Source organism: Chaetura pelagica, unplaced genomic scaffold (assembly GCF_000747805.2).
Source record: "Chaetura pelagica isolate M959 unplaced genomic scaffold, ChaPel_1.0 scaffold382, whole genome shotgun sequence".
In the NCBI taxonomy this organism is placed as follows: domain Eukaryota; kingdom Metazoa; phylum Chordata; class Aves; order Apodiformes; family Apodidae; genus Chaetura; species Chaetura pelagica.
Genome location: NW_009952478.1, coordinates 660244 through 674313, shown reverse-complemented (window position 1 = coordinate 674313; position 14070 = coordinate 660244).

Below are 14070 nucleotides of genomic sequence, written 5' to 3'. Positions count from 1 at the left end.
TAGCACCCAGTGACACGCTTATCTCCTTGGAGTGTTTTCTGGTTTTCCAGGAAACATAGTCCCTTTTGCACAGCATGACTCAAAGCTGCTGCACAGAGGAGCTGGACATCCTTTTGGGCACCTGTTTCTTACCAAGTTCACTATAGATAACCCACTTGGTGCCAATCTGTCCTGAGAACAGACTCCTTCCTGCCTGGGAAGGTTGTGAAGGCTCCAGAGCCTTACTCAATGAACCAAACTCTAGACTAAAGACTCACCACTTGTTTACCTCCCTCCTGCCTCTCTGCCTTTTATTCTGAGCTGTGCAGGGCCTCACTTCCGGCAGGAGTCGGTATGTCGTGAATATGCCTTTTCTAATAGGCATTATGCATGCTATGAATACATTTAATACAGAAAAAATGAAGGGTCTGGTAGTTGGGGAGAGTGATTTATGATTTATGCTGTTAGCAGTATCTTGGAATTGCAAAATGAGCACATCAGCTTGCTGGTTTTAGGTAGATTAATATTGTAACAGGTAATAGTGACTTTTAAATTCTCAGGATTTTAATTCTTTTTCTTGCTTTTCTGATGCAACAGTTTACCCCTCTGAGCTACCAAATGAAACTGTCTGCAGGCTCAGGAAGATAACAGCCTGTTATCTGGCTCAAGTGAGAAAGATTTAATTATCGACAATAAGACCTAAGGCGGCTGAAAGAACAGGCTCATCTACACAACTCTGCTGCATGCAATTGAATGTTTCTTTAACTGGTGCCAGCTGCTAACCATCATTTGGAGCCATTATTGCAATCAGACATCTTGGGAACACGTCAGCCATGCTTCAGCTTCCCAGCCAACCTCTTTTCCAATGGTGATAGAAATTGTGGGTGTAACAAGATTTGTTATTGCCTTCCTGTGCAATGAGGACTCTTGTGCCATACAAAACATTACTGCACTGACTTTTTACTCCAGTGTTCAAAGGCCTCAGAACAAAGATAATGAATGATCATACAGCATTTCAGAATATATTTTTTTATTATTTAAAAGAGCATTCTGTAAAATAAAATTATTTCTTCATATGACATCTATGTATTTCTGAAAACACACAAATTTTCCTAGGCTCAGCTGTCAGTCACATTTTCTAAGCTATTGAATTTTCTTGTACATATGGAAGAAAAAAAATAAAAATCAGATTTGCAATTTTAATTCATGCAAATCAGCTCTTCAAGGACTGGACACTATGGACTAAGAAGGATGCTGTAAAGACATAGACAGGAGGATTCTCAGGAGGGAAGCATCTCTACGGGGACTAGCAAAATCTGCCAAATGTGGAACAACACTCTTCCAGCACCTCTGTAAAATCTGTCTTCTAAAGCAGCAAGCTTACAGTATAATCTCTTTTATTTTTAATTTGTAAGAATTGTTGCTTCACCTACTCACTCAAAACTCCCTCCGGAATCATAAATCAAATTGCTGAGATCTGACAGGGAAGTAGACAGGACAGTTACAGGTGGGGCTGTAACCAGGTCTCCTGGAAAAGCACCACAACCTGCCATCCACTGCATGCCAGGAAGGACCCCACTGTACTCACTGCACTTGTAAAGTTTATCTTCTCATAATATTTATTAAGACCAAATTCTCAGTGGCTGCAGAGCTGTGCATGTGAGTAACTGTAGAAGATTATATGTATACAGTGTTTTTAATCAAACGTCACCAAGGATTTGGCAGATGTTAAAAGCTGCCCCAAAGTCCCTAGACCTCCACAGCTGCCTGGAGAGTGCAGAAATACACAATGGTGGTTTGAAAGGTCCCAGACAGCCTTTGGCATAATTCTTCTTATGGGGATGTGACCTTCACTTTGAGCATTTGCAAGCAGAATCACAGAATTGCCAGAGTTGGAAGGGACCTCTAAAGATCATCTGGTCCAACTCTCCCACTGAAGTAGGATCACCTAGAGCACATTTCTCAGGGCTGCATCCAAGCATGTTTTGAATATCTCCAGAGATGGAGACTCCGCAAGCTCCCTGGGCAGCCTGTTCTAATGCTCTGTAACCCTCACTGTAAAGAAATTTTTCCTCATATTAAAATGGAACTTCATATGTTCCAGCTTGTACCGTTGCCACTTATTCTGACACTGGGAACTACTGAGAAGAGCCTGTCTCCATCTTTCTTACACCCATCTTTAGATATTTGTATACATTAATAAGGTCTCCCCTCAGCCTTCTTATCTCCAGGCTGAAGAATCGCAGCTCTTTCAGCCTTTCCTCATAAGAGAGATGCTCCAATCCCCCAGTCATCTTTGTGACCCTCCTCTGGACTCTCTCCATTAGCTCCATCTCTCTTGAACTGTGGAGCCCAGAATTGGATGCAGTATTTCAACTGTGGCCTCACCAGGGCAGAGAAGAGTGGGAGAATGACCTCCCTTGACATACTGACCACATTCTTCTTTATGCAACCTAGGATTCCGTTGGCCTTCTCGGCAGTATGGGCACATTGCTGGCTCATGGATAATTTACTATCAGTAAATGTCTGCCTGTATTGTTTCAGTAAAAGTACTGTCTACCTGTATTCAGTTTCAGAAATGATGGAATGGATACCAAAATAACTCACTGTTTTCTTTTTCTAATCTCATAGCCTATGAGGAAAGGCCAAAATCCCATCTCAATTCAGATTTAATGTTTTGTAAAACAAGTAAATTAATATCTGCTCAGTTAACAGATTAGAAAATTGGGACACAGCTAAGCATAAATGATGTCAATGTTCTGTCAAATATACTAAACAATATGGTTTCATATTCAATATTGTGCCCCAGTTTTTATCAAAAACAAGGGCTTATCTGCAGCCTCAGTCTTGATTAAAGTACTTAATTAGTTCACCTTTGATTAAAGTGGAAAATGACAAGCAACCAGAAAATACTTCAAGCAACTTGACTGTGTATTTGTTTTTACTTACTGTTGCACTGCAGACTATTTTATAGTCAAAGCCACCCATTCATGCTAAATCTGGTAATAACAATAATATTTTCCTTGCCAATCACTGCATTTGCTTACAAATTTTCTGTCAGAGACATGTTTACAGCACCACCTGCAGCATTATACAGCTGAAAAAATTCTTGTCTAAATCAGGTAAATTATTGTACCTTTCAGACCTTTGCATCTATGCACCTACTCAACACATGCAAACAGCTAAAAAGTGTGTAGAAGTGTCTCAGACTCATTATAATAATTTGACATTCCTCTGACCATACCAGATTTCTACTTGTGAACAAACATTCTGGGTTGTTGTATTTCAGTATAATAGACTAGATCCCCTCTTGTGGAAGTTAAGATCAGGTCTCACTTTACTTTAGTAGATATAAATTATTTTTATGAAATTCTTTGCTGGCCTGTACTATATAGATTACTTACCTTGCAGGGAGTAATGGGAAATAATTTTCTCTTAAGCAAAAGCCAATAAATGTACATCAAATGAAACAAAATTCTCATGTAATATATTAATTCCAATCTGCTTGTATTATTTTACATAATACAAATTAGAACACAATTACATTTTATTTTCCTATTATGAAAAGTTTTAATAATTAAGCATTCTGATTTTACACAAACTTTTCAAAAATTATGTAAATATGTTTTGACTTACTTGCATAATTTACTGTTTCTTTAAAATTACATTTTGTGCAATAAGTCTGGGCATTGTGTGAAAAAAATAATTAATATCTTAAGAAAATAGAATCATTTTCAAAATACCTCCATTTAAGTATATCTATCAGAAGATTCAGAAAATTTATACTTGAACTATGAAATATATAATCCAAGCTAGACACTTGGATTATTCATAATATTGAGCACCTAAATGATATGATTAATCTATGTCTTTCCATAGTAAAAAAACCACAACAAAACGATTTAGATTTTATGTAATGGGAACATTAAAAACTGTTTCAATGAGATCAAGTTATTAAAAAGGTTGGGAAAATGTGTAAGCATTTAATTTACTGTTATCTCTTTAAGGTAATTCAAGGCTTAGTAAAAATTACTTTATTTGTTCATGTATTCAATACTTTTTATGTATACTGGTTCTATTCTGTAGACTTATGAATGGTTTCAGAAAATTTCTTATTGGATCAAAGTTTCCACCAGTTAATGTTCATATAAAAATAATCTCACTATTAAGAAAAGAAGTGTGTCCTTCTCCTATGTTCTAAATGAAGGACTGTAACTGATTTAAGGAAGAGGTAGCTGAATCAGTAAGCTGTTTGTGTTTCCTGGTTTAGGTGGACCACCCAGTGTCCTTGTTGTCACACAGCTCTGGGTTTTACTGGCTGTGAAATGTTCAGATGCCATGTGGTTTCCACTGTGCAGTCTGCTTCCTGATATATTTGCTTGTGACATAGCTTGGGACATCACAAAGTAGAAGAAACATCTAGAAAACTGAACAGAAACTCAGAAAATTAAGTATGTAAAGTACTTCCAAGTTCTGAAGCTTGATCACTTAACTACTTAGCCAGTTAAAATCATCCCCAATAGGGGATTGTCCACATTAGTGTTTTACTGTGGATGGGGAGCAAACTTTTGAAGCAACTCTACCATTTTTTCCCATTGACAGTGCCATGGTTTGCATTGCAGAACCATCTAAGAGAACAAAAACTGGACTCTCTTCTGGCAAAAGCCCAACCCCAGAAGTGAAGTTCATGCTTTCTAATCTCTGACTGGCACTCAAGTTCATGGGACCAAACCAGAACAAATCTGCAGCAATGTGTGGGTGTGCAGAGAGTGAGGATGTGGGACAGTTGGTATGGCCCACTGCACCCCATGGGCTTGCCTAATGCACTGCATCACCTTATAAGAGAGACAGTGACTTTTTTGACCCAGAAGTGGTATCATTCTCCCAAACACTTTTCAGCTGTGGATTGTAAGTTAGGCTATGCATTGCTTCTAATAGGTGCTTACATATGGCCAGCTTGTTCCGGAGAAGTCTCAATTATACTTCTCTTCTGTGCCAAATGCCCTCAGGAAGGAATGCTCACATTTTTAATGTACTGAAACTGAAGTGGCTTCAGGGTAATGCATGAGATGAGATTCTGCACTGTGTCACTGTTAAAGCTCTCCATGACTTGCAAATATAACTGGTTAAATTCCTTCAAAACCACAATTTTTGAAAAAGGGATAGAAAAATAAATCAAACAAGTTGCCACAATCTGACAAATTTTTAGTAACGTAAGCAAAACTGAATTTTATCATTCCTAGGATGACACACCAGGATTTGCTGCTGTTGTCACAAAAAACCCCAAACTAACCCAACCCAAAACAAAACAAAATAAAGAAGATAAACCAGCATTGAATAGAAATAGGAGATCAGGAGAAGTCATCTCTGTCAGAACAAAGGGTTGTTTGTCCAAGGAATGGGCACAGACAAGACAGGGAGAGACATGACAAAGGCACAGAGCTGCCAGTCTTTTTGCTGTACACAATTATCTCTTGCCTATCTCCTTGAAGAAGGCACACAAACCTTCATTGCTGAAAACATCAGTCAGCTCAGAACCCATATTCAGTTCACTGTAACTTTCCACACTGACAGCCAAATAAAATGTAAACTGATTTATGAATCAACCAGAAAATTTATGAAAAAATTATTAAAGAAAATGTGAGGTTTCTTAACATTCTGTTTTAGCTCTGCTTTGATATATCATCATAGAATCACTTAATCATAGAATAGTTTGGGTTAGAAGGGAACTTTAGTGGTCATCTAGTTCAACCCACCTGAAGTAAGCAGGAACACTAGACCAGGTTGCTCAGAGCCCAATCCAGCCTGGCCTTGAATGTTTCCAATGATGGATCTTCTTTTGTCTCTCTGGGCAACCTGTTTCAGTGATAATAATGACTTCTCTGGTAAATACTGTTGAATTTTTTAGTTTTCACTGTGTGCTTATGTGTGTTAATGATAAAATAGACTTTTTATTCTTTCAAGTAACATTTCCTCTTCTTCATAAGTATCCCTAATTTCCTGCTTGGCTTCCTTCATTTGTCCTCTCCAGATTATGCTTGTCCCTGAATCCTAAATTTTGTAGGTATTATCTCATGACAGGACATTTACAATTTCATGACAACAATTATGCTTTGGTATCAATGTGTATCATGCTCAGGAATTGAATTAAAATTATGGATGATAAAAACTACAACTGTATAAGCTGCATATTCAAAAGTGTAACTACTTTATTTTGCAATAACCTCTGAGCCTTAAATATGATGTTACAGCAAAGCAACAAAGGAAAGGGGCATAAAAGGGCATAAAATACACCTCTCAATAGTATTTTCATAGAAAAAACAGAAAAAGGTTTACTTTTAAGCTAAAGTCTAAAACATTCAGCTGTACAATTTTACTAAGGAAAAGACTTCCAAAATAACAGTGTTAATTGAGGAGTAGTCTGATATTTTGACACAGCAAATGGTAAGGATGGAGAAGAAACAGGTCAGAAGCCAAACATAAATTATGAGAGGGGCCATAAACATGAACCAGATTTCACAAATAGAAAGGGGAAAAGGTTTGAAAAGCCTTTAATGTTAACAATAAAATTTTGGAGTTGATTCTTAGCTTTAGATGTAGCCAATACTGTTGCCTTAGTAAAGGGTAATACGAGAGTAGCAGAAACAGTAATAAATTAAACAAGAGGTAGAATTTTGAACAGATTGCAAGCAGAAGGCCAAAGAAATACAAATACTAAAAAAAGTTAGAAATAACTGTGGTCTGATACAGAATCTAGGGTGAAATATTCTAAATGAGTATAAAAATATATAAATAGGATAGTTATTATTCATCCCATAGTTACACAAAGCACACCTGCACCTTTTTCATCACTGAGATTGAGATATTTTGACAATGATTTTTAACTAAGAGTTCTCACTGCATGTTGTCAGTGATCAGGCAATTAGAGCAGCTTCATTTTTCATCAATGGAAACAACAGAAGAATTTTGGAATGAAGGTACTGAGAAAACTTGGCATTTTATGTGTATTTGTTTAAATGTCCACATTTCAAGAACTTTTAAGTATCATTTATTGCATATGAATTTCTAAACTGTTTTGCTTCATGTTGCACAGGGGAAGAATGATTTAAAAAGTGAAAGAAGCCTGAAGGGAGTATCTAAGCCATCTTTTTTTCCCCTAAAATAGTACCATTTTACACCAATGTACTCAGATGACGGAGACCTCAGAGCCTCCCCTGTCTATCCTTATGGTTCATTATTTTTGGTATTCAAAAGCTTCTCTTCACATCCAACACTCCTTCTTTTGGAAATGTAAACCTATTAGTCTTTGTGCTGAATGTTACAGACGTGGCAAACAGATTATTCCCTTCCTTTTCACAATGGCGTTTGCACACATGACTGTTATCATGCTTCCTTTCCGTCTTTCATTCTCTAGATTAAACAACTCCAATTCTTAAGCATGCAAGCAAGTACTGTTTACTTCAAAGGAACAAGTAGATAGAGACTCTCCCATGCTTTGAATTAAACTTTGTTTGTTGGTTGAAACAAAGCCCAGTTGAATGCTCCACAATCAGTAGAAAAGGAAATCAGCTTGGCAAAACTGGTGGTGGGATAACTTACCTCCTCATTCTGATGTCAGCTCAGAGATTATGCAAACAGACTAAAGATGACAACTTCTCAAAAATAGCTACACAGTACAGATAGCCCCATCCCCAAACAGGGCAAAAGTGAATGGTAGAAAACACCCCAAAGGGCCAAATGCACTTGAGGATGGGAAATTTGGAATGCCACTCATCAAGGCATGAGCACCTGGGAGCGGGAAGAGTCAATCTGATTCTGCTTCTGCCAACCTCTTTCACAGATAGAGGTTGCAGCACACTATTCTTCACCACTTTGTTAGTCATTCCTTATTCCTCTGTCTTCACCATCTCCAGTTTCACTCCACCACATAGACTTCGAATATAATTGATACTAAGAGAAATGAAATCTGAATATCTCAGAAAACCCCAGTGTCTCTTCCAGTAACTCATTTCCTAATCTCAGTGCCTGTCCATAACAATTATTTTTGTACCAGATCAAAGATAGTCAACTAAAAAAGAAACAAACAAACAAATAAACTCCAACTAATTTTAACAGAATACCAATAAGAGTAGTAAAAATGTTAAACTGCCCTAATTGAATTTGGTGTATTGATGTTTTCCATGCAGTAAAAATACATGCATTGGAAAGTTTATGCAGTTTCTTTGGCTGCACAGAAATATGCCATAAAATTGAGTGAAAACATAATTTTCAAAGTATAAAGTGTAAATTCTATGCATTCCAAAACATGGGTGACCTTAATTGTAACAAACTTCTTACATTATGTTTCCCACATTTTCTCTAGTATGCCCTGCACATACTTGTGAAGCAGACAATGATCCAATGTCCTAATGGAACCATCTTTCTTAAGCTTTTCTTAAGCTTTTCTTTTTTACAATAAGCAGTAGTCCTAAACAATAACACATGTGAAATACAGTGTTTGCAAAGGCCTTGGAAGCTGTGTTTTGGGAACAGAGACACTTGTACAGCAGAAACTCCTGTCAATCCTGCCTGTGTTGTTAGTGCTGTAATAATAATAATCTCCTCTTCACCTTGCATAATACTTATGCAGAGCTTGAAACTATGGGGCCTTCTGTGCCATAGCTCAAGTTCAGAGTGAATTACACCATTTGACATGAAAACACCTGCGTGCTGCGGTCTATCATAGTAATGCTGACACAACCTTATCTCTGGTGGCACTAGCAGGTGTCATTTGATTACAGCATCTCCGACTTATAACAGAACTACAAAACAAATGTAGTAAAGATACATTTTATGACAGAAATATTAACATGATTTAAAAAACATTATTTGCTATGGTATTAGAAGTAGAAAACTGTGTTCCAAGTCATACTGATTTAGTGCTGAATTACAGAAATAGTTGAAATGCCTAAATAAAATGGCAGTTGGTACTACTATTAACTGTTACACAGGGACAAAAGTGCTGTGACAAATACATTTAAATATTTTTAAAGCTGCAGAACCTGGAAAGGCAATTAACAGTGATAAAATTTGTATTGAATTTGGATAAATTTTAGACAATTAGCCTTCTTCTAAATGTAATTTCTGGCTAAGAAATCCATAGAGACACATGACTTATCCACATTTATTACTCATTAGAGCAGAGTAATTCCTGTCATGGCTGAACATCAAGGGATTTATCATCATAAATTCAGATCAGCTAATGGACTGTGTAGTCCTTTCTTCCAAGAACAAATCCCTGGGTAAAAGATATGAAATAAAAATTGACCACAATAAAAGGAGTGCATAGCAATAATATGCATAGTAGACATATACAATTATTATGCACAGTATGTAGATACACATATTTACTGTATATTGGTAACATATTGGAAAAGTAGATTTACTTACAGGCACTTCTACATTTCAGATAACACAGCTAAAGCCTGTGCATGCCCTCTTTTTAATATGTTCTCCTTCAAATATTTCAACACAAATATGCTATATGAATAAAATCCTGTTGCTCTTCTCAGCCAAAGCATTCTTCCTCTGTAGAGTGACAGGCATAAATACAGTTAGGGGAGAGAATGGATTGTGACCAATCCTGAAGAGAAGAACTTGGGGGTGATAGTAGATGGGAAGCTGGACATGAGCTGCCAGTGTGTGCTGGAGCCCAGAGAGCCAATCACATCCTGGGCTGCATCAAAAGAAGTGTGGCCAGCAGGGCCAGGGAGGTGATTCTGTCCCTCTACTCTGCTCTGGTGAGACCCCACTTGGAGTACTGTGTACAGCTATGGTGCCCTCAGCACAAGAAAGATAAAGACCTGTTGGTAAGGGTCCAGAGAAGGGCCACCAAGATGATCAAAGGGCTGGAGAACCTCTACTATGAAGACAGGCTGAGAGAGTTGAAGTTGTTCAGCCTAGAGAAGAGAAGGCTCCAGGGAGACCTGATAGCACCTTCCAGTACTTGAAAGGGGATACAGGAAAGCTGGGGAGGGGCTTTTCATCAGACAAGATAGTGAGAGGACAAGGGTAATGGTTTTAAACTGAAAGAGGGGAGATTCAGGTTAGATATTAGAAAGAAATTTTTCACTCTAAGGGTGGTGAGGAGCTGGAATGGATTGCCCAGGGAGGTTGTTGATGCCCCATCCGTGGGGGTTTTTAAAGCCAGGTTGAATGAGGTTTTGTGCAACCTGATCTAACGGTAGGGTTCCCTGCTCATGGCAGGGGGGTTGGAACTTGATGATCTTTAAGGTCCTTTCCAACCTTAATGATTCTATAGTAACTCTGGTCTTTTTTTTTTTTTTTTTTTTCTTACAGGTCTTGCTCCTTCAGGATATCAAATTTAGGTTTTTCAAAATAACATAAGCAAAAGAACAACTAAAATACTTTTATAATATAAAAGTCAAGGTTCAAAAGTCCAAAAGATTCAGCAGTTTAATGACATGTCAATAATTCTTACTGTGAACAAATGTTTTAATATAGATCAATATCACCTCACCTGAACCTGCTTTGCATTGGAGCCAAACAAACCTGAACTTTTTGACATGGAGAAAGAATGAATAAATCAAAGTATTTTGTTGCTATTTACTCTTCACCTGCCCTCATATTCTTCTTCAATAACTCTAAGAAAATAAATAAATAAATAAATAAATAAACAAACTAATATCTGAGACAGACTTCTCTTGGTGTCTTCCTGACATAATGAGGTAAATGGAATTTATGTTTCCATTTTCCTGAGGTTATGACCAATGAACTTCGTAAAACTTTAAAATGGTATTTGTGATGTGATCTGAAATGACTTTGAGCCACCTCTATGTCTTCTGAACTTATGTTAACATAACTTTTTTTCAGGCAGTTAATTAGGAAATTTCAGATACTTTAAGATAAACAGTACTTGTTTTTATCCACTTTGTATCTACTTCTTTTTGTATGAATATCCTTTTTAAACTAAGTTACTGGTTTCACTTTCCTTTGTGTTTAAGGGAAATAGATATAAAATCCTCTGTGCATAAATAAGAAAAAAATCTTCTAGTATTTTTTTAGACCAGGAGTGCACATTGGAAACAAATTGATTGTCTCTGCTTATTGTGTTTCAGCTTATACTGTGGGGCTTTGGTAGAGTGTGTGGAGTGACTTTTTTTTTAGGTTGAAAGCAAACTCAACTGTACACTCCTGAGAACATCTAACTTTCTCTAACAAAAATGAACTGACTAGAGATAGACCACACTATATTGCACTGAAAATCAACAGTCTGTCCAACAGGTCCTCACAAACAGCCTTGATGGTTTTCATTGCCACTCTTCCTGCATGTTTCATCTGTTTTAAATAGACAATAGTCCTATTTGTTGTCCTCTACATCTTCTTCAGCACAATCACTGAATTTCTAAAAATGTGTATACCTTCAGGTTTCCCACAACAATGCACCTAGTTCCATCTCCATCCTACTATCCATCATGTTATTTTCCCCGTATAGTAGTCCAATCAAGTCCTGTAGTGGTAATGCCCTGGAAAACTACTGCCAGATGCCATCATTAGCAATCTGGTTTTGTGTACAGAATTAAAGCAAGTATTTAATAAGACTGGTCTCAAAATGGGTCATTAGTTTACTTGTGGCATTACTTTTCTCCAAGTTAGCCATTCCCTTTGTAGCATCATCTGTTAACATCTCCCACTTAGCTAATCTTAACCACTTTAAAAGTTCTTGTACTAGCTCCATATTATTAAATTCTATTGGTAATTTCCCATGTGGTGCCTTATCAAATGTTTTAGTGAAATTCAGACTGAATTCAGACAAAGAGCACCTTTGCTCTGTCAACCACCCAGGATAGTGGGGTTCATCATCATTCATGATCTACTTTTGACATAGATGTTTTGCATTTCATTACATTTTCCATTTATCTATCTATATTATTTTTATTTTTTTTTCCTTTTTTTCTTCTAGTCTCCGAAATCTTTGCACATTAAGGAGATCAGACTATTCAGTTTGCAGTTACTTGCATTAATTTTTCTTCATAAACATGGTGCTTACTCCTTTCTAGTAAAAAAATATTGTCTTGAAGGTAATGCACTTTTTGAACACTTCCACTTTCTGAATATGCAATGCCAGATCTTTCAGGATTCTGGCACAAAAATTGCCACTACAGAAGGCAAAATATAATTAAAAGAGTTTTGAGATGAAACAATTTCTTTTTCCCAGGCCTTTCTTAATCTTACCATTACCTTCACTAAAAATTTAGTTAATGTATTTATAGAATCCAAGGAATAATATACACCATCTTTAATCTTAATCACAATCTCACAAATGTCCTTTGGTCTGTGGCAGCCCTAGGAACTGTATCTGAATTACTCATCACTCTGGAACTTCACTGCCAAAGGAGGCATCCAGTTCCAAAGTAGGAGCCACAATTCATGGATTCAATAGCAACACCATAGGCACCTAAAACCAGGCATTATATTAATTAAACTTTGTCTTCTGGTAAGAAACTCTTATATGCTTATAATCATGAGTGGTAACAGTATCCAAATTGTCTTCATGTCTTGTATAGGAGGGAGAACTTTTTATCTAGCCAATAGTTGGATGAGCATTAGGACATATTTGGGGGGCAGTGGATGTGAAATAAAAAAATTAAAGTAAATTCCGATATATTGGCTTCAGATTATTATGCATTGGCCACATTTCTCTGTATGCAGTTCCAATGGCTAAAACTATTAAAAACAACCTTATATTAAGTTTGTATTTTTGTAGTTCTAGTTTTCAACAGCTGGTGATCCTTGGTGTTCATTTCTCTTTGGCTTCCCCAAACTGAAGTACTTTGAGGATACCTTGAATCAATGAGTGTTAAAAAGAGTAGAACAATCCTGATCATTTAAACTGGGGAAGAACATGTAATTTTAACATGAAATTGACGTGACGGTCATTGGCAGCCTTTGTTGCAGTAACCATGAGATGGTGGAGTTTGGGATCTTGTGTGGGAGGAACAGAATACCTAGCAGGATCACAACTCTGGATTTCAGCAGGGCCACCTTTGGCCTCTTCAAGCAATTGTCAGGGGAAATCTCATGGGACATCATACTAGATGGTAAAAGGGTTCAAGATAGTGGGTCAACATTCAAGGACCACTTGTTCCAAGCTCAGGATCACAGCATCCCAATGGGTCAAGAAAAGGAGCCAGGAGACCTGTATCGTTAAACAAGGAACTGCTGGGCAAATTCAAGCAGAAAAAGAGAATCCACTTGGAAGGAATACAGGACTGTTGTCAGAGGATGTAGAGAGGCAATTAGGAAAACTAAGGCCTCCTTGGAACTAAACCTTGCTAGTGAGGTCAAAGACAACAGAAAGGGCTTCTTCAGGTACATTGCAGATAGAACTAACACTAGAAGCAATATAGGCCCACTGCTGAATGAGGTGGGTGCCCTGGTGAGAGTGGATATAAAGAAGGCAGAGGTACTGATGTCTTCTTTGCCTCTGTCTTTACTGCTACAGGCTCTCCCTAGGATCCCAGATCCCTAAAGCCCCAGAAGAAGTCAGAATGAAGGAGGAGTTTGCTTTGGTAGATGAGGATTGGGTGAGGGATCAGTGAAGCAATCTGGACAACCATAAATTGATGGGTCCAGATGGATCTGAATGCATCTGTGGGTGATGAGGGAACTGGCAGAAGTCATTGCTAGGCCACTCTCCATCATCTTTGGTAAGTCGTGGGCAACAGGAGAGGTGCCTGAGGACTGGAGGATAGTAATTGTCACCCCAGTTTACAAGAAGGGCAAGAAGGAGGACCCAGGTAACTATAGACCAGTCAGCCTCACCTCCATCCCTGGAAAGGTAATGGAAAAACTTGTTGTTGGCACTATCTCTAGGCATATCAAGGATGAGGGGGTCATTAGAAGCAGTCAACATAGTGTTACCAAGGGGAAAGTCATGTTTGACCAAACTTATAGCCTTCTATGAGGAAGTAACTAGGTGGATAGATGATGGTAGGGCAGTAGATGTGCTTTATCTTGATTTCAGTAAAGCATTTGACAGTCTCCCACAGCATTCTCATAGCTAAACTGAGGGAGTGTGGTCTTGATGAT